This window comes from Anolis carolinensis, chromosome 2 (genome assembly GCF_035594765.1).
Source record: "Anolis carolinensis isolate JA03-04 chromosome 2, rAnoCar3.1.pri, whole genome shotgun sequence".
Lineage (NCBI taxonomy): Eukaryota > Metazoa > Chordata > Lepidosauria > Squamata > Dactyloidae > Anolis > Anolis carolinensis.
In genome coordinates this window covers 223,815,537-223,842,845 of record NC_085842.1, presented here as the reverse complement: position 1 = coordinate 223,842,845, position 27,309 = coordinate 223,815,537, and the positions used below count along the sequence as shown (strand labels likewise).

Genomic DNA, 27,309 nt, shown 5'->3' with positions numbered 1-27,309 from the left:
CTTGGTATCTGTTGGGGTTTGGTTCCAGGACCCCCTGTGATTGCCCAAAATGTGGATACTCAATATCATTATATACAACGGTGTCGTAAAATGGTGTATTTTATATGAAATAGCAAAATCAAGGTTTGCCTTTTGGATTTTAAGGAATAGTTTCAAGTGGTGAATGGCAGACTCCATAGACACAAAATACTTGAATATGGAAGGCCAACTGTACTACTAATAGCATTCTAATTTAAAAAAAATAGTTTATACTTATGGGAGAAGAGAAGATAGGGAGAAATCCTAGCCTTTGTGATCTTCCACATAACATCATCTTTCACCCTTTCTGATATTGTTCAGCTATATGTGTCCAATTTTCATCTGTAAAATGTCAGAGGGAAAGCATACAATGTAAAACAAAGCAAATAAGACTCAGTGGAAAAAAGAGAGCAGAGAAGAGCTAACTGTGTAAGGAAACTCTAGAACCAGGTAGTGCCCTCTGAGAAGACTTTCCCTCCACATTATCACCACTAGATGGCCCTGTGATGATGGTGGGGCCAAGAAAAAGCCGAATGGCGATACCATGATATATCTTTCTCCATATCGTGCTGGTGATAGCTAAGGCAAGTGTGCTGTAGCATCTAATTCAGAATTCACTTGATAATATAGCCATGTTCTCCAGGAAAGTTATCTTTCAGGGCCAGAATTTGTCAGATGCTGTGGCAGAATAGATATTCATTTAAGCAGCCATTTCAATATATAGCTTGGCAGAATTTCAATATTTGCTTTGAAAATAGCATAGTCAAATTAAACATATTAACACAAAATACTTTTCTTGCTGAATATTTGGCACCCTTTTGTTTCCCTGCCATCTGCTGCTACTCATACAGTTGCTCACTGTCCTCATCCTTTATCCACTCTTCCAGTTCTTGCAAACAGATACTTTTATAAACCATTATAATACTTTTTCTAGCATTCAGGTCAGACTGACTGATCTGTAGTTGTATGAATCTTCTTGTTTGCCCTTTTTGAATAAAAGGACAGTCTTCTGCAGCCCTCTGGAGCCTCAGCTGTTCTCCAAGATTTTTCAGAAAATGACAAGTTATTTGAAGAAGAGTTTATCAGTATGATCCTACATTCCTCTCTCTGCATTATTTATACAGCCATTTAGTACAGGTTGAATATTCCTTATCTGAAATGCTTGGAACCAGAAATGTTTTTATTTTTTTTATTTTGGGATATCTGCATATATAAATATATGATTGGATATCTTGGAAATGGGATCCAAGTGTAAGCAATAAATTCACTGATGTTTCATATACTCCTTATACACATAGCACGAAGGTAATTTATGAAGACAGTCCCCAAGTTATGAACAAAATAGTTTCTATAGGTCTGTTCTTAAGTTGAATTTGTATGTAAGTTGGAATAGGTACACTTTTAAGTGTAACTCCAGCCAATTGTGTGTGTGTGTAAGCTTTCGGTTAACACCCTTGTGGTGTTTGTTTTGCTATCTGAGAATTGGATTTTGAAAATTTTGGCTTGTTGTATAAACAAGGATTGGTGATAAAGTGTCAGTGGAGACACCTTTTCTCCACGATAACAGGAATAGATTTTCCTTCCAAAGGGTAGATTTCTCTCACTTGCTGTTATTTCACCCCTGTTCTTCACTATGAGTCATTTGTAAGTTGGATGTTTGTGAGTTAAGAACTGCCTGTATGCAATACTTGTGATAATTTTGTGTATGAAACTAGGCTTGTGTACATTGAATCATCAGAATTCAAAGGTGACCTTTTCTCAGCCACCCAGATAGACAAATTTGAAATGTCTTGAATTTGGGAGTTTTGAATAAGAGATGCTCAACCTGTATCTCTCTGCTGCTATGTATTTCTCTCTCCTTCACTAGCAGAATTGGCAAGAATGTATGCCTCAAAACCTTTCAACTTCCAGGCCAATACGTTTGAGGTGATTTCCCCAAATATGTTTTGACAGTGTTATTGGTAACCAACTGAATAAGGAGAAAAGGGGACTAATCTGAGCTTTACTCTTCCTATTTGGGATCTGAAGAATCTTCTGGCTTGGGAAGATCAGCAGAAGTAACTGACAGAAGAAGATGGAAGGGGGGGGGAGTTTTTGAACTAAAGGAAAAGGAAAAAAGAGAACATCACAACTTCCCTGCCACGCCTAGTCACAACAATTTCTCAATTTGAATAACTGAGATGTTGACAGCATGAAATTACCAGTCACAGAGGAAGAAGCTATTCTGCTGGTAACCTCAATGCAGTAGAAATGTGATGATAAATGTACTCAGCATTACTGCTGTTTCCCTGTTGCTACTGCCATCTCTCCTGAACTTGTGCTAATTTTACAATCAAGATGAATTTGCAATTCAGAATACTTGCTCATCAGATGCCACAGAGGAATCCGAAGGTGACAGCAACATAACCATACTGCAAACAGAATTTGAAGATCACCTTGTCTTTCTAAAATTAAGGATTTAGACAAACAATTCCATGCAACTCATACATCCTGCATCTGTCTGTCCTCCCCATGCATAACATCCAGGTTGGAGGACAAACCTGAGGTTCACATCCATTTTCATCATTATGGTTTTTCCTTCTCCAAAAAACAAAATAAAAACCGTCCTTGCAGAATTTTTCATGAAGCCCCCCATCTAAATTGTTCTGTTAACTCTTTGCCAAACACACCTTTCAAAACGAAGCAGGGAAACCATTATTTCACTGAAAATTGTCATTTTCCTAAAGACATGAGACTCACAAAAACAATTATATCCTACCATTCTGAAATGATGGCATCTGAGTGGATTTGCATGATTAAATAGTCTCAAATTTTAAAATTGATCTCCCTAGCATACTTTTATTTTATATCAAGGATTGAGTCATTCGCTAAGTGATTATTCACAGCATGAAAATTTGGTTATTTAAGCATCCTCATTCCACTGGATAGCCTATAGGTTTACTACCTCTATGCGCCTCACCCAAAGTGCTTGCTGCTTCTTCAAAGAAACACTCTTTCTCCCAAACTACAAAAAAATGTGATTTTCGGATACATTGATCCTGTGATGGGACACCCGAGCCTTTGGGAAAACGATGGTTCTGGCTTTACTCGGGGGCTATCTGTATACCTTCTATTACGATCAAGACCCTTAACATACAGAGGCACTTTAGGCAAGGTGAAAGTTAACCAAAATGAGTTTACTGAAAATAGGAAGAACAAAGGGCTATCTCCACCTGGGACTATTGCAAGATAGCTTAAAGCAGTACATTATGAAAGGAGATTTTGCTGGTTGCTGTTATCTCTCTGGAATCTTTGAAAGTCTTTTGCCTCTGATGTAAAGCAATGGATTATAAAATGCAGTTTATAAGCTGTCTCAAGCTTCTACTTTGTGAAGCTTAGGCAGACCACAAGCTTCTGTTGTCTCTGGGACTGATGGTATGTGAATACTGCTAAAAGCAGAGTTTATTGCTAAGGATGCCTGTTTGGATCGCTAGGCTTAGGATTTCCAGACAAAAACCAGGCCTGTACAGTAGAGTCTCATTTATCCAAGCTAAATGGGCCGGCAGAAGCTTGGATAAGTGAGACTCTACTGCAGGGGTCCCCAAACTAAGGCCCGGGGGCCGGATGCAGCCCTCCAAGGTCATTTACCTGGCCCCCGCCCTCAGTTTTAGACTTAGGCTTGCCCAAAGTCTGAAATGACTTGAAGGCACACAAGAACAACAATCCTACTTAACTTGACTATCTCATTGGGCAGAAGCAGGCCCACACTTCCCATTGAAATCCTGATAGGTTTATATTGGTTAAAATTGTTTTTTAAATATTGTATTGTTCATTCATTTACTAATTATATACTATATATTAAATGTAATATTACTAATAATAATATGGTATAATGGTATAGTACAATATCTATATATATAAAAGAGTGATGGAATCACGGCAGCAGACAAAACAACAAAACTACAGGCCCTCCAACTTGGAAATTTGACAACACAACCCATCATCCACGCCTCTAGGTTGATACAACAAAAAGAAAAGAAAAATAAAGTCCTAATTAGAGGGAGAGGAATAATTTCTTTTATCCAATTGCTGCCAGTTAGAAAGCTCCTCCAACTTGGTCTCCTAGCAACCCAATCAAAAATAATAAAAAACACTAAAAATAATTAAAAACACTAAAAAAATTAATACAATAAAATACTGTAATAACATAAAATAACTAAAAATAATACAAGAAAACAATAAAATATAATAAATAAAAAGATAACTTACAATAAAATTAATTAAAAAATACAAATAACATCAAATAAAAATTACACAACAATTTTTAACCAATACCACCACCACTTTGCCACAGCAACGCGTGGCCGGGCACAGCTAGTAGTAATATATAATGCTAATATTGTGCTATGCTAATAATATAATATATTGTATATACATACAACTTGTAAGCCGCTCTGAGTCCCCTTTGGGGTGAGAGAGAATGGAGTCTAAATTTAACAAATAAATAAATAAATAAATAAATAAATAAATAAATGATTGTTCTTGGGGGGTTTTGTACTACAAATAAGTCATGTGCAGTGTGCATAGGAATTTGTTCATTTTTTTTTTCCAAATGATAATTCGGCCCCTCAACAATCTGAGGGACCATAAACTGGCCCTCCACTTTAAAAGTTTGAGGACCCCTGCTCTACTGTAATCTCTATACCTCTACTGTAGAAAAAAAGGAGGAGCTCTATACAGGCAAATGGAATGGACCAAGTAAGGCTGGCCTTTAGGGGGATTTTATGCTCTACCCCAAAAACTAATACAAATGGAGGTGTCTACACTATTGGGGAAACCTAAACAGAAGGAACTAAAGCAAAGGAGAGCCAAGACTTCACAGATCCCACAGAGTCTTCCTCAGGTAACAATTTAATCTATGTGGACAAATTGTTAGAGGATCTTTACTGAAAATAAACTGTAGCCTGAGGCTCACAGTGGGTCATGCTCATGAAGTGTAAACTATGCTTTAGTATCACACCTGAAATAACCCAAAAAAGTTTCAAGGTTTTTTAAAAACTATGTTAGCAGCCTTTGGCCTTTCACACTTTAGAGTATACAGCTATGAAGCCAATCATTCTGTGAATTACTACACTGAAAATGAAATCACTTGAAACATAGCCAGAAGCCATGAAGGAGGATGTCTTTAAAATTAGTTATTTGTCTCACTCTTGAAAAGAGAATGACCTTCGTATATGTGGTTTACATTTCTATTGCTTAATTCTTTATAGCAGTTCTACTGGATTGTCAATACCCAAACGTTGGCTTTATTATTTCACTGCACTTACCACATACTTTCTTTGTCTGAAGTGGAGAATAATTACCTTTTGGTAATAAAAGCCCATCCCAGCATAGACACATAAAATGGATTGAAAGCATGCATTTGCTTGCAGCTGAGTGTAGCTACAACCTGACAGCAAAATGAATATATTTTAAATCAATGAACCAAATATTTATAGCAATTGAATTCCTGGCTCTGCATGGAAATTAAGCAAAATTGCTATACAAAAGAGTCCCATGTGAATGTCTTATCCTTTGTCCTGCCAGTTGGTGGAGATTTGTTGTGGAGCCTCCACAACCAGCTCAGGTATATAGCACGTTTTGACTTCAAAAATACAATACTTTACTTCTTTCTACGCATGTGAATGATAGCAGCTTACTTCTGTGTGAGAAAACAAAGAGAGCTAAACTTCATCAAGGTGTCCCAAGACATTTTGTGGTCTAAGGCAGAGCAACAATTACAAACCTTTCCATGTCAAGTGGTATCACTGGGATGTACTGTTCTCCATCACAATCTCAAATGGACCTTGGGTAGTGCACAGTATCCAAAATGGGCCAAGCTATTTGATGTGCGAGGGAGAAAAACCAAAAGCATTTCTGGCCATTCCAAATACAGTAGAGTCTCACTTATCCAAGCTAAACGGGCCGGCAGAAGCTTGGATAAGCGGATATCTTGGATAATAAGGAGGGATTAAGGAAAAGCCTATTAAACATCAAATTAGGTTATGATTTTACAAATTAAGCACCAAAGCATCATGTTTTACAACAAATTTGACAGAAAAAGCAGTTCAATACGTAGTAATGTTATGTTGTAATTACTGTATTTACGAATTTAGCACCAAAATATCACGATATATTGAAAACATTGACTACAAAAATGGCTTGGATAATCTAGAAACTTGGATAAGCGAGGCTTGGATAAGTGAGATTCTACTGTATTAAAAATAGAGTATCAACATCAAATTTAAAAAAGTAATAAATGGCTGTTATTTCATGACATGTTAGCATGGTGATCTGTAGCAGTTCCCTCTCCCTGCTGAATGGTAGGTCCAATTCTGTCTTTGTGATTTCTTGTCCTCTTCCCATTAGTGTAGAGTTGGCCTAGGTAGATCCCCCACCTAGAAATTTGCTGATTTTATGTCAGGCCCAATGAGAAGAGAGTCAGGATTCAGAAGGCAGAGTTGGGAGCCGGTGGAAATTCTTGTTGCTCAGATAAAGTCCAAACCCGAACAGGAAATATTTATAGCCTCTGGTGTGATGACAGATGGTAAATAGACAGTCAGCCTTGTATAAGGGAACATTTTTCTTCTAAGGAAAACTAAGTATCTAAGTATCAACTAGGCTGAATCCGAGCACAGCTTCCAAGGCACCGAAGCTGGGCTTCAAAACCCAACATACCTCCTTTCTGTCTGTTCTGTTCTGTCTGTCGAAAATAACATTGTATGTTTGCCGTGTATGATCCACCCTGCGTCCCCTTGGGGAGATAGGGTGGAATATAAATAAAGTGTTATTATTATTATGTTATTATATTTATTTATTTATTTATTTATTTATTTATAGTATTTATATTCCGCCCTTCCCACCCCGAAGGGGACTCAGGGCAGATCACATTGTACACATATAAGGCAAACATTCAATGCCATATAACATAGAACAGAGACAGAGACAGACGCAGAGGCAATTTAAACCTTCTCCAGCTTCCAGCTACCCTCGTATGCTTGATGACAGCCACAGGGGGAGCAGCTGCTTCATCATCCAATGCAACGGCAACTTCCTCATTCCAACAGCGGCTGGGTGATTTTTATGGTGTCGTAAATTAGCCTCCCCACATATAAGTGGTACCTAAATTTCCTACTTGATAGATGCAACTATCTTTCGGGTTGCTTAGGTCAACAACGAGCAGGGGCTATATTTTTTATTTTAATTGTCGGGTGCTCACCCCGACACCCTCTAATAAGGATAGCAGTCATATTATTTGAATTTGTGTGATAATCTGAAATGATAGGAAGGCATAAGATTACATACCTCCACTTCTCCTGAGAATGTAGCACATTTAGGGGTCATCCACATGGACAGACCCACACATTCCTGTCTGTAGCCTTGACAATTTGTGGTGTTATTAAGATAAGATTCTGGAGTAGAGATGCATGGCCTCACTTAGCAAAATTGATTCAAAAGGGCTTCCATCTAAAGACACCTGACCACCACTACTAAGATTAAAGTCATAACATGGAGCATTTTCCCATTGTAGGACACCTGTAGGAATGAGGTACATAGTATCTTAGCTTACTAATATTGAAGTTTCTTCTTATTTTTTAAAAAAGTAATATGTAGAGGGTGGAAAAAAAGGATTCCCTGTGTGATGGTTCAAAATGTAGGCAATAATGAGTGAAAACCGGAAGAGAAAAAAATTGTGTGATGGGAGGACAGAACTTGAAATGGGATGATTGGAGATCTAATGGTATGATACTTTTTAATAAACAGACATTACCCAATGCTTCTCAGGGTCTATGTGATGAGGTCCTTAGATATCCTAACATCTTTTGTTTCTGCTACGTTTGTATGTATGTGATGCTTTTCTATATGTCTGTATATAATCTTACTTTGCATGTAGATGATCAAATATTACATTAGCTCAGTTAATTGATATAGACCAACCAGCTGCTTCCTGATTTCCAAAAGTTTTTTCCCCCAAGGAACAGCAGAAAGTAATGGGTTACAGACCCCTTTGAAAATCTCTCAGTTGTATTTCTCAAACAACTCATCTCTTCTAGCTGCCAAATGTAGAACTAATATGTTTTGTTTAGAATATTTTAAAAGTTTAAAGGGGGGAATTTAAGCAAATTTCAAGAGTACCATTTCACTTCATACTTCATCCCACCCTGAACTTAACATCTTTATTTGAACATATTTTTACTTTTTATTTTTACCTTCAAGCTTTGACCTTTACTGAACTGTGTCCTGTGTAGAACACTCTTAAGACCTTGCATTACATGACTATGTTTGTTCCTGAACTGTAAAGTTTTTGCCCCTAGCTACAAAAGTAGTGATTAAATTCACTTTGAAGGCCTTTCCCCTTTAGATGAATTGTTTAAACTGAAAAGTAAAATCACAATATGTTAAAATGTCAGCTTCTTACCACTTGAGATGCTACTTGTTGATATGGCATCATGTCTCTTCATTTTGACAAATATATCTTGTAGTGTGACTTCTATTTCTGCATAGAAAATACAGCTGGTACAGAGACACTAAACTATATTAATGTGGGGGACTGCTAGACAGAAGTCTCAAGGTCAGGTGTGGTGATGGTGCAACCTAGACATGGGGGTTGTTTACACTGAAAGATGATGTAATCATCTTGTACCTTCTGTGATCTGGGCACAAAACATTCTTGACAATTTGTGTTGAATGCTGTTCTTTTTGATGGCTGAGTTCTATAACCTTGCCTTTTATTCACAAATTTCTTGAAAATCCAGTTTTTTAGCATGTGACACTAGCCCTCTATGGAGTCCACTATGGAGTTCTGGGGAGGAGTTAATGGTGGGTGGAACATGTTGGTGGGAGGTGACCTGGACCAGGCGGTAACTTAATCAATCTTGCAATTAACTGATTATTTCCCAGTATGAATTGGGAGCTAGTTCTTTCTTTTCTGAGACATAGTAAAAAGTTTGAAATATGTATATTTATATGCATGGTGGAAAAGCAATAGCGGAGCAGCTATGGTCATGTAGCTGAAAATAATAGAAAGGATTTGAGATAGGGATTGCCCCATTACAGGTGAGATTGGTGGAGGAAATGTGTGGTCGGTTATGGTGATCTCACCACAATGTATATGATGTTCACCGGGTCAATCTGGGCTGGGAAAATGTGTGGGCATTTTATCAGTGTAGAAAAGTCCTGGAAAGTGTGTTCCAATCTCACAGTTCAGGCACAACAGAAATAGAAAGGTGTGAACATTGCCCACTATGATTGACATTCAATAGACTGGATTTAAAAAGCTTCTCTAATCTTCTGCTCTTACCTGGTCAATGAACAAATGCATTCTTCCTGCTCAACTGTAGACATCAGCATCTTATAAGGAACAGGTAACAATTGTCATTTTAATTACCGTCAAAATGTAGTTCAGTAATCTCCTTGTTTATGACAAAAGAATCGTATGACTTTAAAAGTCAAATGTGGGAGAAGCCAAATAGAGACTCATCCATACCAATTTAGGACTTCAGATACTTTACACTAAAAATATCTGTGAATTCCTCCCCTCTGTGCCATATTTCTGATACCGAGTTAGGATTAAAACATTCTTTTTTTTCCTGAGCGGGTCATGATTTTTCATAGAGACAAGTGCAATATGATCATCTTCATGCAGGGAACAGCTATACCAAATGAATATGTGTTTTGCAAATGAGAAAAATGTATTTCTATTGGTTTTGAAGAATACTTGCAAACTTCATATGTGGGATGATACAAATGTGAGGTTCAAAACATTCAAATGTAAGAGATAGTAAAAGTGGTAATTCAGTCTGTAGTGCTTTGAAGGTTTTGGGCTTCATCTCATAGAATTCACAATCGTTAGCCAAGCTGGCTGGGGCTTCTGGGAGTTGATGTCCAAAACATCTGGAGTCACATGATTTGTGAAGACCACAGCTCAAAAAGAGGTGGCAGCTCTCAAAAAGAGAAGCAGTAGGGCCAACAAAGCATAGATTCAAAAAGCTACAAGAGCTAACCAAATCAACCCCTTGCCATGCAGAAAGATATTATTAAAATGCTGCATCCAACCTCCTCCAAAGAAGGGGACTCTATAATCCTCTGAGGCAGTTTCTACTCTTGCACAGTTCTTACATTAAATATGTTCACCCCTAATGTTTAGGTGGAATATATTTACTTGTAATTTGAATTCATTGGCTTTTATTCTTGTCTCTGGGGTACAAGAAAACAAGCTTCTTTCATCTTCTACATGTCATCCTTTCATATACTTAAACAGGGCTATGTTATTACCTCTTATCTCTTCTTCAAGCTAAACACAATCCAGCTATTTAAGCAATTCCCCATAGGGGTTGGTTTCCAGTCCCTTCGGTCACCCTCCTCTAAACATGTACTAGCTTGTCAATGTTTTTCAACTGTGGTGCTCAGAATTGTGCAGAATATTCAAGGTGTGATCTATACAAAGTAGTGGTACATTCTGGACACATGTAGGCTAGAATTTCATTGGCTTTCATAGTTTTGTTCCTGTCTGTTTTCTGTCTCTTTTGGCAACACACCATTTTTGCTCAGTGGCCATACAACTATTTAGCTCTGAACTCAATCAGTATCCTCTGGTATTATTATTATTTTTTTACCTTTCAGGCAAGACAGAGCTCATTCTGAGCTTTAGGTATTTGTGACTTTCTCCTTTCAAGTAAAATACAACAAAATACAGAATCCACACAATAATCTTACTTTTATTGGCCAACCAAAATGCAGAAAATTCATTATACAAACATTCACAGCTTTTCTGGCGTCTTTGTCATATAAAGTTATACAGCAGAAGAGAAGTGATGATGTTAGAGTCACAGGCCTACATTTTGTCTTGGACATTGTTACTATCATCAATTAAGATGGTCTGGAGCAGTGGTTCTCAACAGGTGGTAAGCTGGCTGGGATTTCTGGGAGATAAAGTCGCGAACACCTGGAGGACCAAAGGTTGGGAACCGCTGGTCTAGAGAGATACCAATTGCCAAAAGTCAGTTGTCAATTTAGGGTAACCCTATGAATTTCCTAGGTTTTTGGGGGGTAAGGAATACTTAGACAAGGAATGATTGCTAGTTCATTCTTTTGAAATATAGTCTATAGGATCTAATATTAATTTGCGAGCTCCCACTCAACAACTAAGCATGAATGCTCAACTTCCAAGATTAGACAGGATCTAGTGCCTTTAGGGTGTTTAGGATTTTACACTAGTATAAATCACTAACAAAATCCTGACTCTGGTATACCTCACAACCTCTGAGCATGCCTGCCATAGATGTGGGTGAAACATCAGGAGATAATATTTCTGGAACATGGCCATACAGCCCGGAAAACACACAACAACCCTGACTCTGGTCTCTCTCTCTCTCTCTCTCTCTCTCTCTCTCTCTCTCTCTCTCTCTCTCTCTCTCTCTCTCTCTCTCTTTCTCTCTCTCTTCTCTCCCCCCCCCCACCCCATATCAGGAATGGGAGCTTCTGGGCTTTCTTTCTGTTTCTGTTTCTTTCTATATGATGTGAAAAAAGAGGGATCAATATGGCTGCCTGCCTTTTTTTTTTTACTCTCATTTGGGTGATGTAGCTATAGGGACTGCCATCGTTAGCAACTACACTTCCAAATTTGCTAGTAAACTGCTGGATGAAAGGACTGAGCTTGTTGCATCTGCCAGCTGTGGCAACAGATTCTGTCTCATGAATTCCAAGTTTGCAGACACAAAATCAGGATATCAACTGGAAATGTATGAGATAGTCATAATGAAACATTTTTCAGGTAAGGGTGCCAGGATCCTAATACAAACAAGTGTCACAAAGAGTGAATACACTTCTTATTCTCCTGTTAGTGAACTTTATCAGCATTGTGAGTTGTCTGACCAAGCCTGGAAATGTTAGCCCAAATACCATCACTCATGTTTTAATTTAGATTTTGTTCTTTACCATGTTCCAAAATACCTTAGGGCAGTTAACAACATTTATCCACTAATGTTAAGAAGGTCATTACATCTGCTTGTTCTTATGAATGGGAATGAAGATGCCTAATAACCAATAAAAACCCTGAAATATAACACTTTTTAAAAAAAATCCATTACATTTTGAAAGATATTTCAATATTACTTTTACACATTACATTATTTAATTTTTGTTTTAGGATTCCATGTCTCCCAAGCTATAATGAGTGTTGTTTTCTCTTTGAGTCTACAATATTGTAGGACACTTTAAGGAAGGAGCCATTAACTGAATGGAATTGTGTGCTGCCATCTTGTGGCTTTTCCAATTAGGAGTATTCAGTTCAATAAAGCTTGTCAGCATTATGGTTCAGAAGAATGTATCAAGTTTTAATTGTGTTTTTAAAAGCTTTATGTGATAATTAAAAATGACAACAACCTACAACCTTATACAACATGCATTAGAAGAAATCTGTATTGCATGATGCAGGGTTAAAGCCTGTGTATACTATTGGGAAATATAATTTCTAACTTTGTGCTGTTCTAATTTTATTGTCAAATGATAAGGTTGTCTTTCCCCTGTGTCTGGGGCTGAATAATAAAGTCTGCAGCAATTCAGGATCATTAATTAGAATATACTGTATGAGGTTAGAAGTTAGTAGTGGAATATGTTGCATTTGTAGTATGAATTAATCACGGATAATATGTTTAATAGGACAATTCCTTCCCAATCTTTATGTGAGCTATTTATTTCCTCATTTATAAAGATCTCTCTGGCAACTAGAATGTGTAGGTTAGATCCTTTCCACTCCCTCCCTGGCCCACCTTATATTCATATATTCATACAAAACTTTTAAAATGTTTTAAATCTGTTTCAACGTCTTCCTGAAATTGAATACAGTTTTTTATTTTATTATCTCATTGTTTTAAATTGGTTTTAGTAGGCTTCCCTGAGATCTTTAATATAGTACTACTACTACTACTACTACTACTAACAATAATTATAACAACAGCCACAACAGAGCAGTAACATGTTAGTTATGTACACTGTAATCATGGATGACTTTTCTCATTTCAGGATATTTGACATTTGAACATTGGACAAATAAAATCATTTACTCAAAGATCAATGCATATTTTGCAAAGAAAAAAGAGTATTCTACAAACACAAAAATGTATATTTGTATTAAAGCATGGCATTTTAAGAGAAAGACAATGTTTTCTGTGCAAATGACATTTTCACCAAAAAAAATCTCATTATGACCTTCCAAACCACAATGTGAAACATGTGATATGTGAAAGGATAATTTCTTACAAACAGAAACAACAAATTTGGGTGTTGTTGAAGTCTCCTTTGCTTGTTGTGCTTCAACACCCATGGAGAGACTGTTCTATCAGCAGCAGCTTAGTACTTCATGTCCACCATGACAATGATGGGGCTTTTCCAAATGGCAAACACACCTGTTTGTACAGTGGGAATTATACAAACAATTGTGGGTGGTTCAACAGATGTTAAAGGAATCATATTGTCGGGAAATTACAACATTTCAATAACATCCAAAAAGCTGAGGTCTTACAGAGATAATTACATACACTTCATTTTGACATATTTCCATTTTTGTAATAAGCTGAATGCCAAGCAGAGGATCATGAGTAATTTTTTCAGGATTAAAGCAATATATATCTGTGACCACATTAGGTGGGTTGAAATTCTCAGCAAGAGCACATAGCTTGAGTCATACCCTTACGAGACATTTTGTTTTGAGCTGAAACCAACTGACCAGGTAATCATAAAAGTTCATGCATTGCTCAAATTGATTGGAAATAGAAGGATATGTAAGTCTCTAACAAACTAGAGCCACTGTACCAGCTCATATTGTTTACCAATTTTTATGCTGAATGAATATTAGTCATAAAGTATTTGCAATGGTGAAAACATTCCTAGTGAACCACTTAGTGCCTCCTGGATGCTGTGATTCTTATAAAAACAGGGGGCTTTGGTTCTGATAAACCAGGGCACATGTTCATAAGTAAATTAATATTTTAAAAATTGTTTTTGGCATTACGAGATTTCAAGGTGATTCTGACTTCAACTAAGTCAGGTGAACCTGTAATGGAGTTTTCTTGGCAATATTTGTTCTAAAGGTGGTTGCTGTTGACTTTCTCTGAAGCTGAGAGAGTACAACTTGCATAAAATCACACAATGGGTTTTCATGGTTGAATGTGGATTTACTCCTTGGTCCCCCAGAGTCTGGCAATGACTTCATACCACAGTGCAATTATACCACTTTAACTGCCATTATTTATTTATTTATTTCGTGTCAAAAGCATTGGTACAGCAAATACATTTCAAATAATGGAAATAAAATTTAAAAAAAGAAAAGAAATCACAAGCAACTAAATAGTTTTGGACCAAAAGCGGGCAACAGCAACTGCATTGTCTGTAGCTTTAAACAACTCTTCCTCCGTACATGAGGCAGGGCATTGTGGGCAAGCATACATATGCTGAGTTGTTTGTTCAGCTCCACAGTCACACAAGGTGGAGGATTCCTCCAGGTAGTGCCACCTTGCCAAGTTGTCTTTTGATCTGCCCACTCCACTTCTGAGTCTGTTCAGGGACTTCCAAGTTGTCCATTCCTGGTTTGCCCCTGGAGGAAGACCCTCTTGGGGGGCCATCCAGTTAGAATTGCCTGGTTTAGCTGCCCAGAGGGACACCCTTGCTGTTGCTGGAGGAACATCAAGAGGAGTGGTGGTTCTCATGAAGCCCTTCCTTGATTTGAGTCTGGTGGGAGGAGGGTGATAGCCATGCAGTGGGTGGCTTTCACAATGTTCGACCTTTTTTCTCTCACCGTTAGCAGCAACTTCCCGTCGCACGTCAGGAGGGGCAATGCCAGCTAACTTGTAGAGTTTATCAACAGGTGTAGGTTTAAGGCATCCCGTGATGATTCTGCATGTTTCATTGAGTGCTATGTCCACCTGCTTTGCATGGGCAGACTGCCATTGAAACATTTAGTGATTCTATGAACTTTTGTTAGCAAAGTGTGCTTTAGACATTTGATGGGCAATTTTACTGAAAAGGGTTGTTTGTTGTTGTTTTTACCATTTCAACTACTACCTCCACCTAGCTCCAAAAACTCACAAAGAGAAAGTGAGGGATGTATCCAATTTATTATATTCACTCTACACTTTATTAAACTCTGAAATTATAGGACCACAGTTGTGACGTTAGCTTAGGAAAGGGGAAGATAAAGATATATTCCATTCAGATATTTAAAATGGGGCAGGGGCATACGTACTATGTTTTATATTGAATATTACTTAATCCTTAAAAAAATAGATATAGGAAATGAAGGTTTAAGGCTGATAATTTTAGGGAGGAAAAATAAATGATTTGTTTCAACAGAAGTCTATACTTTGTATTAAGCCAAAGTGGACTTAACTATGTGCTTCATGCAATTAGAAGAAGGGTTATTTTGTAGATTTATTTTGAAATGCAATTGTACAGCAACATTAGGCTAAGATTAATGATAACGTTTATCATGGCATATATTCAATAGAAACTAGGTTTTTCTTAGATGCAGTAGAGAACACTGACTGTAAAGCCCCATAGGCCAGGGGTATCAAAACTAAATAGGAATTTTATTTAGTTGGTTAGTTGAACTGATTTGATTTAACTGATTAGAGTGTATGGTTAATTGCTCTAAGATCATAGTTTGATTCTCATACAGACCAACTATTCCCTTAACTGTTTTTGTTTTTTGTCTGTCTGTTGTTGTTGTTACCATATCATTTACTTTTTAAAGAATGTAAAAATACATAAGGATGGGGAAAGGATTTCAGGTAACTGGAAATAAACACAACATAAAAATGGAAAGGTGAGATTTTCTCAAGTTTGTACGCTTTCTGGGGCCATGTAAGCTCCAAATGCCATGAAGTTAGCACAGCGTTGAATGAAAGACTTTTTGATATCCAGAGAAATCTGAGATGACAGTGATGTTGAGAATGTTTTCTGAACTTGGTGCTTCAAGAGAATTAGCTTTCTGGGTTGCTGTAAGTTTTCCGGGATGTATGGCCATGTTAGGGGCCCCTGGTGGCACAGTGCGTTAAAGCGCTGAGCTGCTGAACTTGCGGACCAAAAGGTGCCAGGTTCAAATCCCAGGAGCGGAATGAGCTCCTGCTGTTAGCCCCAGCTCCTGCCAACCTAGCAGTTCGAAAACATGCCAATGTGATTAGATCAATAGGTACCGCTCCGGCGGGAGGGTAACGGCGCTCCATGCAGTCATGCCAGCCACATGACCTTGGAGGTGTCTACGGACAACGCCGGCTCTTCGGCTTAGAAATGGAGATGAGCACCAACCCCCAGAGTCGGTCACGACTGGACTTAACGTCAGGGGAAAACCTTTACCTTTACCTATGACCATGTTCCAGTAGCATTCTCTCTTCAGAACCTCTGAAGATGCCAGCCACAGGTGCAGGCAAAACATTAGGAGAGAATGCTACTGGAATATAGCCATGCAGCCTTGAAAACTCACAGCAACCCAATGATTCCGGTCATGAAAGCCTTTGACAATACAATTAGCTTTCCCTTCCTTTTTTAATCAGTGTAGTCCAAAAATCTGGTGAGAAGACCTTTGGGTGAGGCTCCTGGTTGGCTGAAAATCATCATGAATTTTATGGAGATATTCATAGTGTCAAGCATGTCTAATGGACAGGTTGAGCAAATGCCATCAAAGTCATAGAAATCACAAGCCCTGCATATTCCTGTTCCAAGAGTTCATACAATCTGTACATTCATTTTATCCTGACCAGGTTTTGAGACTTCTGGTAAACCTACACTCTCTTAGGGCTGATATAAAAGACCTGTGTCCGGTATGAATTCTCCCAGAGTTAATGAGGAGTTGGAAGTTTTATCATTTACTGAAGAGACACAGTCCAAGAGGCAGGAAAGGTTTCAGGGCCTCCTCTCCCTGCTTGAAACCAGAGAATAGACCTCAAATATAGTCAAGTTGCGAAATTGGAGCCCATGTAGATCAGCTGCTGTGAGACTGAGCTTTACCCTGAGATGAATTCAACAAAATACTTGACTTGGTTTTCCAAACTTGGCATCTTTAGTACATAGATGTTACCATTTTAGTCTAACATAAAATTTCTACTACTCAAAATGTGGTGCATATTGCATAAATCTCATAGTGCAAATAGTTACAGTCAGCACCTTTTGGGGTACTTTGAATTAAACTTGCAAATTGATTTTCATAAAAGTGATGAATTGCCTTAGTGAAATTGCACAGTATTCTCTGTTTTAGAGTTATATAAAACCTTCTTATATAAAACTGTGTTTAAAACTCACACCAAGAATCTGGGAGAGGCATCGATTCCAGACTCATGAAAGTGTACCCTCTCTCTTTTCAGTATTCCATTTTAGCTGCAATTTTGGAGAAGCACAGTTACTTCTAATATAAATGATCTTATGTTCCATACTGCTCTCCCTCAGGTCCTTCCTGTTCTACTTTTTTGGCATGATGAATGTATTTGAAATAGAGAAATCCTTGACTCATCAAAGCAGCTTTGAGGGCTGCTTGGGGCAGAAATGCAGCCTACAGATTCAAATGTAAACAAATAAATTTTGAAATGTCAGTGCATGAAGTGTGAGAAAACCCATGACATCCCTGACTGACAGCATTGCCATCCCCTAATGCACAGCCATTAATGCAGCTTCACCTCTGCTGAAGTCCATCATCTCTCATAGCTACCAATAACTTGAAAGCAACCTAAGGCATCAAAGTACACTCAAAGAAACTGGCTCAAGTGACATGCTGTCAACAAGTGATTTTGCCATCTGTCTGTCTTTTTCTTCACCATTAACATCTTAGCATTTTGCCTAGCATTTGCATCTGTTTACATGGATTTCACATTTCCCCATAAGAAATGTGTTTAGCAGAGCATGACATCTGCATGAATACTCAGCTCTCCATTGATGGCATGTGCATTAGCAAAAGTGCACTGGGCATTGCTCACTGTAATTTGCAAAATACTATCAATTTTTCAATTTGCATGAGGCACGGTTCCTTCCAGATAAACACTGGCTCTCCAATTCTAATTTCTCCCATATACCCTGCAAAATCTCTATATGACTGTTGATGAAAAATTGTGTTCTCATTGTTGTTGTGTGACCACCTCTTTGCTGATATTTCTCATACTAAGAAAATAATTTGCGGTATTACATTTAGTCATTGGCTTTCCTCCACAATACAGCCAACATTTACAGTTCACATAAGCATGTACTCATATATTAAAGAACAGAGTCTTAAGAAGGCACCAAGAAAATTGCTCTCAGGAAGAAATACTACATAATGTTTTTAGTTGGTAAAGGCAAATACCCTTTGTTGTAATGTACAGATATTTGATGAATTTAGGAACCACGTACATTATTTTATCTTGATATCTGAAATATCAATTCCAAATACTTAATAGAAGGTTTGTGTCATGTAACTTTATCAGTTTTAGCAATATACAAACATAAGGGATACCAGTCAAGATAAATCCAATAATATTAGTGCAATAGGGTATCCAGAGTCACTGGATGAGGTACCAGAAAATTTCCTTTTATTTGCATTGTAAGGGAAGCAACCCAGTTCACATCTCCTTGATTAGTTTTGAGTTGGAACTGAGGTTGCAGTTTTTAAAAAAATGCAAAATTGATGTAGAAAATGAAATGGATATGTATCATGTATTCATTGATGATGAATAGATCTTTGCATAGAGATATACGAGGGCTATCCAGAAAGTAGGTTACGTTTTGGATTTTAAAAAGGACGAAGTATAGGAGAAATAATTTGCCATATGCAGCTGAAAGACACATCCCAAAACTACAATCTCATGTAATCCCCATTGAAATTTAGGCACATTTCATATAAATGAGTTTGAAAAGTACTGCTCCAGTAAATTCCCCGCTTGTGTCCTCAGCTCTTTCCCCTTCTCTCTGCCTGCAGCATAGCCAAAACACTGCGCTGCCAGCCACGCCCCCATTGTTGGAAACAGAGGAGAGAGGCGGCAAATTTACTGGGGCAGTACTTTTCAAACTCATTTATCTATGCTGTGACGCAGGCAGGAGAGCAAGCCAGCTGCTGCAATTAACTGCAATGGATCACTCTGACCAGGAGGTCATGAGTTCGAGCCCCGCTCGGAGCCTATGTTTGTTTGTCTTTGTTCTATGTTAAAAGGCATTGAATGTTTGCCTATACGTGTAATGTGATCCGCCCCGAGTCCCCTTTGGGGTGAGAAGGGCGGAATATAAATGCTGTAAATAAATAAATAAATAAATATATGAAACATGGCTAAATTTCAATGGGGATTACATGAGATTGTAGTTTTGGGATGTGTCTTTCAGCTACATATGGTAAATGATTTATCCTAGACTTTGTCCTTTTTAAAATCCAAAACGTAACCTACTTTCTGGATAGCCCTCGTATATTCATGGACTATTGCCTATCATCAACATGATAGGTAGAGTGCTATACCAGGTTTCTCTTTCTCTAGCCCACCATGAAAGAAATGTAAATGTAAGACTGAAATATAAGGAAATTATATGCATATGCAAATTGATTAACTGAATTTTTCCCTCAGCACACAAGCTGCTGTTGTTTCTCATTCCACATGATGTTGCTCCCCTGCTTCTACCATCACAGTTAAGGGAAATACCTAAAGCAGAATAATTACCAATAAAGACAGAGACCAAAACTACACCCCAAAACTATACTGGCTTTGTCAGTTCTTAACAAACAGACTTGTTTGATTTCAAATTGAGAGTGATTATCTTTGTGCAGCAGTGTCCTTTCTGTCGCAATGTGGCCTGCTGAGAAGACATAACTTGTGTAGCATTTTAGGAGAGTGATAAAAGGTTCTATTACATAACTGTGCTGTCAGCATAAAGATTTTTGTTAATGGGTATTACTAGCTTCCCAACAGTATTTATTGACTGCCATGAAGGTTTTGAGAGTGAAGGTCAGGGGAAGAGAACTGTAGTATATGAACCAACACTGGCTCAAGATACTTTACAACCAGAAGTGAAAAATAAGATTGAGGGTGGTGTCCTTTAGTAGACCTAAAAGCAATGGGATAGCTTAGGACAGTGGTTCTCAACCTGTGGGTCCCCAGATGTTTTGGCATTCAACTCCCAGAAATCCTAACAGCTAATAAACTGGCTGGGAGTTCTGGGAGTTGTAGACCAAAACACCTAGGGACCCACGGGTTGAGAACCACTGGCTTAGGGGATGCAGAGCAGATCCTATGTCATACAGCTCACTCTTCTCACAATCAGGTGTAAATCTTCAGATCCTGTTGAACTATGACTCCTCATCATTGAATGTATTACTCAGGGGCTCCTGTAAAACAACATCTGGAGAGCCATGTGTTTCCAACTCCTACCCCTCGTCTAAATTGCTAGTCCCATGTATAGGAGACCCATAAATCAATGTAACTTTTATAAATATTGTCTCATGAAGTCCCAATTGATTCAGTTGGCTTACTCAACTTGGGATGAACTGTTGGATTCAAGTCTCTGCTGCAATTCTCCAGCAGCTTTTGCCTGAGACAACCACCTTGCATTGCTTAATGATTAGGCCAGGCATAATAAGTACCAAGTGATAAAACAAGGTAGTCTCTTACTTGTTTCTAAGGAGGCTACGGGTCAAGAGAAGCGAATTTTACCAGTTTCACCAAATACAGTATTAACAGAGGTAATGATACAGTAGCCAACCATTGTACATATCGTTGAAACATACATGTCCTTCTTCTCCATTTTGAACCATCACGAAGCAGGAGTTGCATAGTTTATTATAGTGTAATTGAAAAACTATGTATGACAGTTATGGGTTGGATTCCGATTTAGGCATGCTTGGAATTGGTTGCTATTGTGTGCCTTCAAGTCATTTCTGACTTACAACAATTTTAAAACTGGGTAGTTCTTGGTCAGATTTGTTGCCTTGTTTTCATCTGAGGTTGTGAGAGTGTAACTTGACCAGATCAATCAAGTATAACTCAATGGCCAAACTGAACCCTATTTCATTCATGTCATAATCAAACAGTCAAATCACAACACCATGCTGGCTCTCTTGCTTAGGGCAAGGCTTTTGAAATCTGTTGGCATGCTGGAAACCTGACTAAACCATGAATGCAACCACTGTGATAAATATTATTAATTTTCACCCTGCTAGTATATACCATGTTTCCCCGAAAACAAGACACTGTCTTATATTTATTTTTCCTCAAGAAGACACACTATGGCTTATTTTCAGAGGATGTCTTATTTTTATTAAGTATGGTACAGCAATCTACATTTATTCAAATGTAGTTATCTTCTTCTGGAACATCGTCATAACTCTCCAAATCTGGAATTCCATTCTGAATTTCTTGCAACTCCATTTCCTTTAGAACCATTGGCCCCAATATTTCATGTCGAGTAATAGAGCTCTCATTAAATGAGCATCTCTTATCCATGTAACCTGCTCGGAGTGCATTAGCAACAACACTGTCAGTGATTTTCTCCCTTGTTGATGGAGCTTCCGACACCACTCTGGTCACCTCCGAGATAGCAGCTGTCACGATGGGGCAGATGAGAAGGGCTGCCAATCTTCTTTACTGCTCCATGCCAGTACGCTGCATAGCCACACCTATCACTATATCTTATATTTGGGGTATGGCTTATATTGTGCAAATGCTTAGAAATCCTGCTACGGCTTATTTAATGAGTATGTCTTATTTTCGGGGAAACAGGGTAGATATGGACAGAAACATGGGTGTAGGTATATAGATCCACAAATAGTTAGTTACACATTTATTTTGAATCTTGGTTTAGTTTTTTTTTATGTGTCAGAAAAATCATAGAATCTTAGAGTTGGAAGAGACCTCATAGGCCATCCAGTCCAACTCCCTGACAAGAAGCAGGAAATAAAGTCTCTCCCATTCCTCCCACTCCTTCTCCCAATGCTCCTGCTCTTTCATCCAGATCTTCTGAGCCATGGCACCTAACACATCTTCTCACTCCTGTCTCTCATGTTCCACTAAAAATGTAAGTTGTTCTCCAACTCCATTCCTCAGATTGAATTGGAACACTCCCAGTTAACAGTAATGGACAGAAATCCCATTATGTTACCCTGCTATGTGCTTTCAAGTCATGTCTGACCTATGGCAGCCCCAAGGCAAACTTTTCACCAGATTTTCTTGGCAATATCAGTTCATAGGGAGCTTGCCTTTGCCTTCCTCTGAGACTAACTTGCATGTGGTCTCCCACTAGGTTACCATGGTTGATCAGGGATTCAGATCCTGGTTTCCAGAGACTGAAACTCCATATACACTCTCATTATAATGCAGATTGAAACTTCTATATATACTGTTCATACTGACCATATAATGCAGTTCAGTCCGCATTATAATGGCGGTGTAGATGGGGCCATAGTCCAACATCAAACTGCTACACCTCTCCTGACAAATAGCAAATTGCAATCCTGACTATTACAACCTCACTACAACAAAAAAGTGAGAAGTTTTGATAACAAGTTACCAAAAAACATATTTCAAGTAACATGTTACTTTCAAGCTCTGGATAACAGTAGTCTTTCTGTCTGCCAGTTTGCACTCAATGGGATCTGAGTTCTGCTTATCCAGCTTTATACTGATTCTTAGGGGGTTTTTTTAAGTGACAAAAGAAATAAGTGAAGTGTTTTAAAGAACTCAAAACAACATCTTAGATGTTGATTTCTGTTAATTATTGACAAGACCCTGTCACTTGACCAGAAATTTACATCAAATTGCATCACCATATGTAAATCTGTTTTTTTCATTACTGGTGGAATTACTATTGCCCAATAATATATAGAAAAAGCTAGCATTTTGCCTCTAAGTGCTCAAAGACATAAAGTAAATGAGACGTGGCTATTGATTGTCTTTGGCCTACATTATCAGCTCAGGAACTATTAAGAAGGCTTTTATATCTTTTTTTTTCATGCATCATTTTCTCACACTATCTAATTAAGAGCGTCACTTAAACCATAATGTGCTAGTCTCTAGAAAGTGCATTTTTATGGCACTTAAATCTAGACTTGTGTGTGGAGGCCTATCCCAATCAGCCTAGATTTGCTTCTTTGTTATACTATAGTGTTTGTTGCCTTATCTCACTGTACAATGCAATAAAAGTGTGTCAGGAACTGTATGGCAGAATTGTTTGTTTAATTGTTTTCTTTATTGAGGTTTTTAAGTTTGTCAACTTTAAAAGAAAACTGGGAAGCCGCTTTTACTTTAATTGTGAAATGAACCATTGGTATTACTGTGAAAATCTATACTCGCCAGAACCAAAGCTGTCAATTGTGAGTATATCAAGTTGATGATAAAATGTATATGAACTTTTGGGAAAGATAGATCAATATTCCTCTTCACAAACTCTTGTTGCAGCACTTTCTTTGCAGAATCCAGAGAGAGGAATGCACTGTTGCATTAAAATGTAGAAAGTAGACGAGAGCACAAGTTTTACTCAGTTTCCTTTGAGGGAGATTAGACAGTTTTTTAAGTAAAGAAGTGACAGAAATATTTCCATGGGGTAGAAATGGCATTTTTTCGCTACAGTGTTCCCTCACTTATCACGAGGGTTACGTTCCAGGACCACTCGCAATAAGTGAAAATCCGCAAAGTAGGGACACTATATTTATTTTAATATTTATGCATTATTTTAGTAGTTATACACTATTTTAAGTCTTTATCAACTATTCGTGTGTTGATAAATCGCCTCCTTCTCCTCCTGTTGCTGCTTGGGTTCCTTTTCTCTCCCTTTGACTTCTACTTCCTCCCTTCCTTAGGCTGTAAATTGTATTTTTATTATTTATAATATTCTTTTAAAGTTTATTGAAAAACTGCAAAACAGCGAATCCGCAAAAAGTGAACTGCGAAGTAGTGAGGGAACACTGTATACTCATAAGAAAGCCATTCACCTGGACCCTGGGGCACCAGGTTATTGAAGATAAGTGTTTCAGGAATAAAGGCAGGAAAAATATTCATACTTTTTGTCATTTCTAACATTAAAAGATGATTCAGATTTCAGGTCACATTCTCACAGTATTGTCAACAGCCATACAAATTTTACATTTTAGGATTGTATTTTTAAAAATGTGATATGGTTGGTGCACAAAACTGTATTTTTTATTATTTAAACATCTACTATTTTATCTTTTGATTTTTGATTTTTTTAATTTACATTTTCACATTTCATAAAAGGATCAACAATAAAAAGCATTCAGTGGGTTAAACCATTGAGCTGCTGAACTTGCTGATCAGAAGGTTAGCGGTTCAAATCCGCAGGGTGGGGTGAGCCCCCGCTGTTAACCCCCACTTCTGCTAATCTAGCAGCTCACAAACATGCAAGTGTGGGAAGGTAATGGTGCTCCATGCAGTCATGCTGGCCACATGACCTTGGAGGTGTCTACAGACAATGCCGACTCTTTAGCTTAGAAATGGGGAAACCTTTATCTTTACCTTTTATACACACACATATGCATAAACATATACATTTTTGCATAAATTTTAAACATTTATACAAAATTTAGAAATGTTTTCCAGTCTTTGATAGAGTTGTTATGTGATTTTTCTTTGTTCATCACAGCTAATTTATCCATTTCCACTGTTCTAAAAGCTTTTACAGTAGTCTCACTTATCCAACTCGCTTACCCAACGTTCTGGATTATCCAATGCATTTTTGTAGTCAATGTTTTCAATATATCGTGATATTTTGGTGCTAAATTTGTAAATACAGTAATTACTACATAGCATTACTGCGTATTGAACTACTTTTTCTGCCAAATTTGTTGTATAACATGATGTTTTGGTGCTTAATTTGTAAAATCATAACCTAATTTGATGTTTAATAGGCTTTTCCTTACTCTCCTTATTATCCAACATATTTGTTTATCCAACGTTCTGCCGGCCCGTTTACGTTGGATAAGTGAGACTCTACTGTACTACTCTTCCTTCTATTATCAAAGGATCAGACTTCTTCCAATATATAGTGTCAATGCTGCATTGTGTATTAAAATATTATTGTGAAAAGAAAATATTTTTACTACAAAAGCTCCTGCATTAATTATTTTATTGATTATTATTTATTTTTACCGTATTTATACCATGCCTTTATCTACTCCAAAGGGGACTCAAAGTGGCTTACATATGACAATTATTCAATGCCTTAAACACATACAAAACATTAAGCTTAAAATAAATTGAATTAAAATTAATGCATATTGAACATTTAAAAACATTACATTTAATATTAAAATCACACCATACAAAAATCATAGTCTAAGGCTGTTCCGTAGTCATTGCACATATTCCAAATCTATTATTGCACTGCGCTATTTTCTGAAAGCCTGATCCCAAAGCCATATTTTTACTTTCCTTCTGAAGGCTAGGAGAGAAGGGGCTTCTCTGATCTCATTGGGGAGGGAGTTCCATAGCTGAGGGGCCACCACTAAGAAAGCCCTGTCTCTCATCCCCGTCAGTCATGCTTGCGAAGTAGGCGGGACTGAGAGCAGGACCTCTCCAGGTGATCTTAATCTCCGAGGTGATTCATAGGGGGAGAACAGGTAGGCTGGGCTGGAGATTTTCTCAAATATTCCCCCAAATATGAAAAACCATTATTAAAATGTGCAAACCTTTGCTGAATCTTACCCAGCAAGGAGAAAACAAAGGATATTGTTGTTTTTACATGCTAAAATGAAAGTAAGCTAGAATATATATATGGATTTGGGAACATATGGCAATGTTGCCAGGACTTACTCATGGGGTGGTATCATTTGTGTGTAAAAATGCCTTGTGCTATTTCCTGCTCATAGGGGCATCACATTATGTGCCTGTGGCCTATAGATTAGACAGAATAGAATTAGAAAGCATGCCTTTCCCATAATTTCCTAACAAGCTGGATGCATGACACTAATTGTATTGACTGGAAATCCCTAGAGTCTTTAAGCAGTATAATGTTTCATTAATATCGAGTAAAATACTTGAGGAATGGCATGTAGTTGCAGCAGGAGGACATCAGAGAAAATTGGGGCTTGGGAGGGCATCTTTCTCCAATGGCAGACAGCTTTTGCAGCTGTGCTCCCTGTAATCAGAGTTGCCATTTTACTTTTGCTGCCTACACTACTACTGTGCCCGTGTCCAGTGCAGTTACCCTACTCAAGAGGATGAACGTTCCAACATTTTGCAAATGAAAACTAGAACACAAGATGGCCAAAATGGCAAAATGTATTAGTGAGGAAGAATAAATAAGCTAGAGACCTCATCACATTAAGGCTGGGATTTACCATGCATTGTGGTGAATATGGCAGGGCCCGCCAGGGGGAGTGGGAAATCCTACTCCTTGCATCGCCTGGCTTCCCTCTTACCTCATCCCACTACGGGAAGCACGGCCACCCAGCTTTCCCCTGTTGTGTCCTATGCAACACAGGAAGCCTCCCATGTTGCCGCCATTGCCTCCTGTGATGCTTCCACTTCACCTGACACACAAAACCCCAAGTAGATCGATGTTGTACGATGGAAGCCAACAGGCTCCATGCCTCAAGCGAAGTGGAAGTGTCATAAGATGGGCAATCTTGCCCATGAGTTCATAGGAGAGGCTGAGTTTTCAAGGAACAGTAAGATTCTACCCCAATTGTCTTCTCCCACTCCTGAGTCATCTTATCTTTCCTGATTTAGCAAAGGTAGCCAATGATGTCTTGGAGCCTGCTCCCTTGTACTGTCTACCATGGTGATAGGGTTGACAAGGGCCTGATTCCTCCTCCTTTCCCTGTGTTGAGGCAGAGAACAGAGAAAAGCAGACCAGTTTTCATGCAGTTTGTTACTACTTTTCAACCTAAATCAAGTGCAAGCAAGCTCCTCTGACCAGAGAAAGGTTTAAGTGTCCCAGCTTTTGTGCACCTGCGAAGAGAAAAGGTTGAATTTCACAGGTCCTGTAAATTAGCAGTGAAACGAGCTAGCAATAGGTAACACCTGAGAACCTAGCCTATAAGGAGCTCAAGTGTTGCTGGCAGCCTCAGTTTTTGAAGCTGTGACCTCAGACTGTTGCTTATCTTGGATTCATGATCTCTGGACTTACTCTTGAACTCTGGGTCTCAGATTTTGGATTGATCATGGACTCTAGACTCTCTTGAATTTGCTTTTGACCTTGGAACAGACTATTGGCTTCTTTCATGTGTTAATCTGCTGTTATCTCTCAACTGGACTCTTTGATTTGACCTCAGACTGTTGAGGCTTGTGACAAGGACAATGGATCCTTCATGAGCCTGGAGAG

At 38.1% G+C, this 27,309-nt stretch overlaps 1 protein-coding gene across 10 annotated transcripts in view; it reads left to right on the top strand.

Moving 5' to 3' along the window:
* lingo2 (leucine rich repeat and Ig domain containing 2) overlaps positions 1-27,309 on the top strand; it is an 867,433-nt gene that overhangs the window by 403,304 nt on the left and 436,820 nt on the right. Inside the window, exon 1 of one of the 10 annotated variants that reach the window (XM_062974165.1) lies at positions 1-27,309. This exon is cut by the window's left edge and continues 3,658 nt beyond it. The exons of 8 other annotated variants lie outside the window; for them this stretch is intronic. The gene's annotated coding sequence lies outside the window, so the exon portion shown is untranslated. One more of the 10 variants, XM_016991080.2, reaches the window with a different exon arrangement.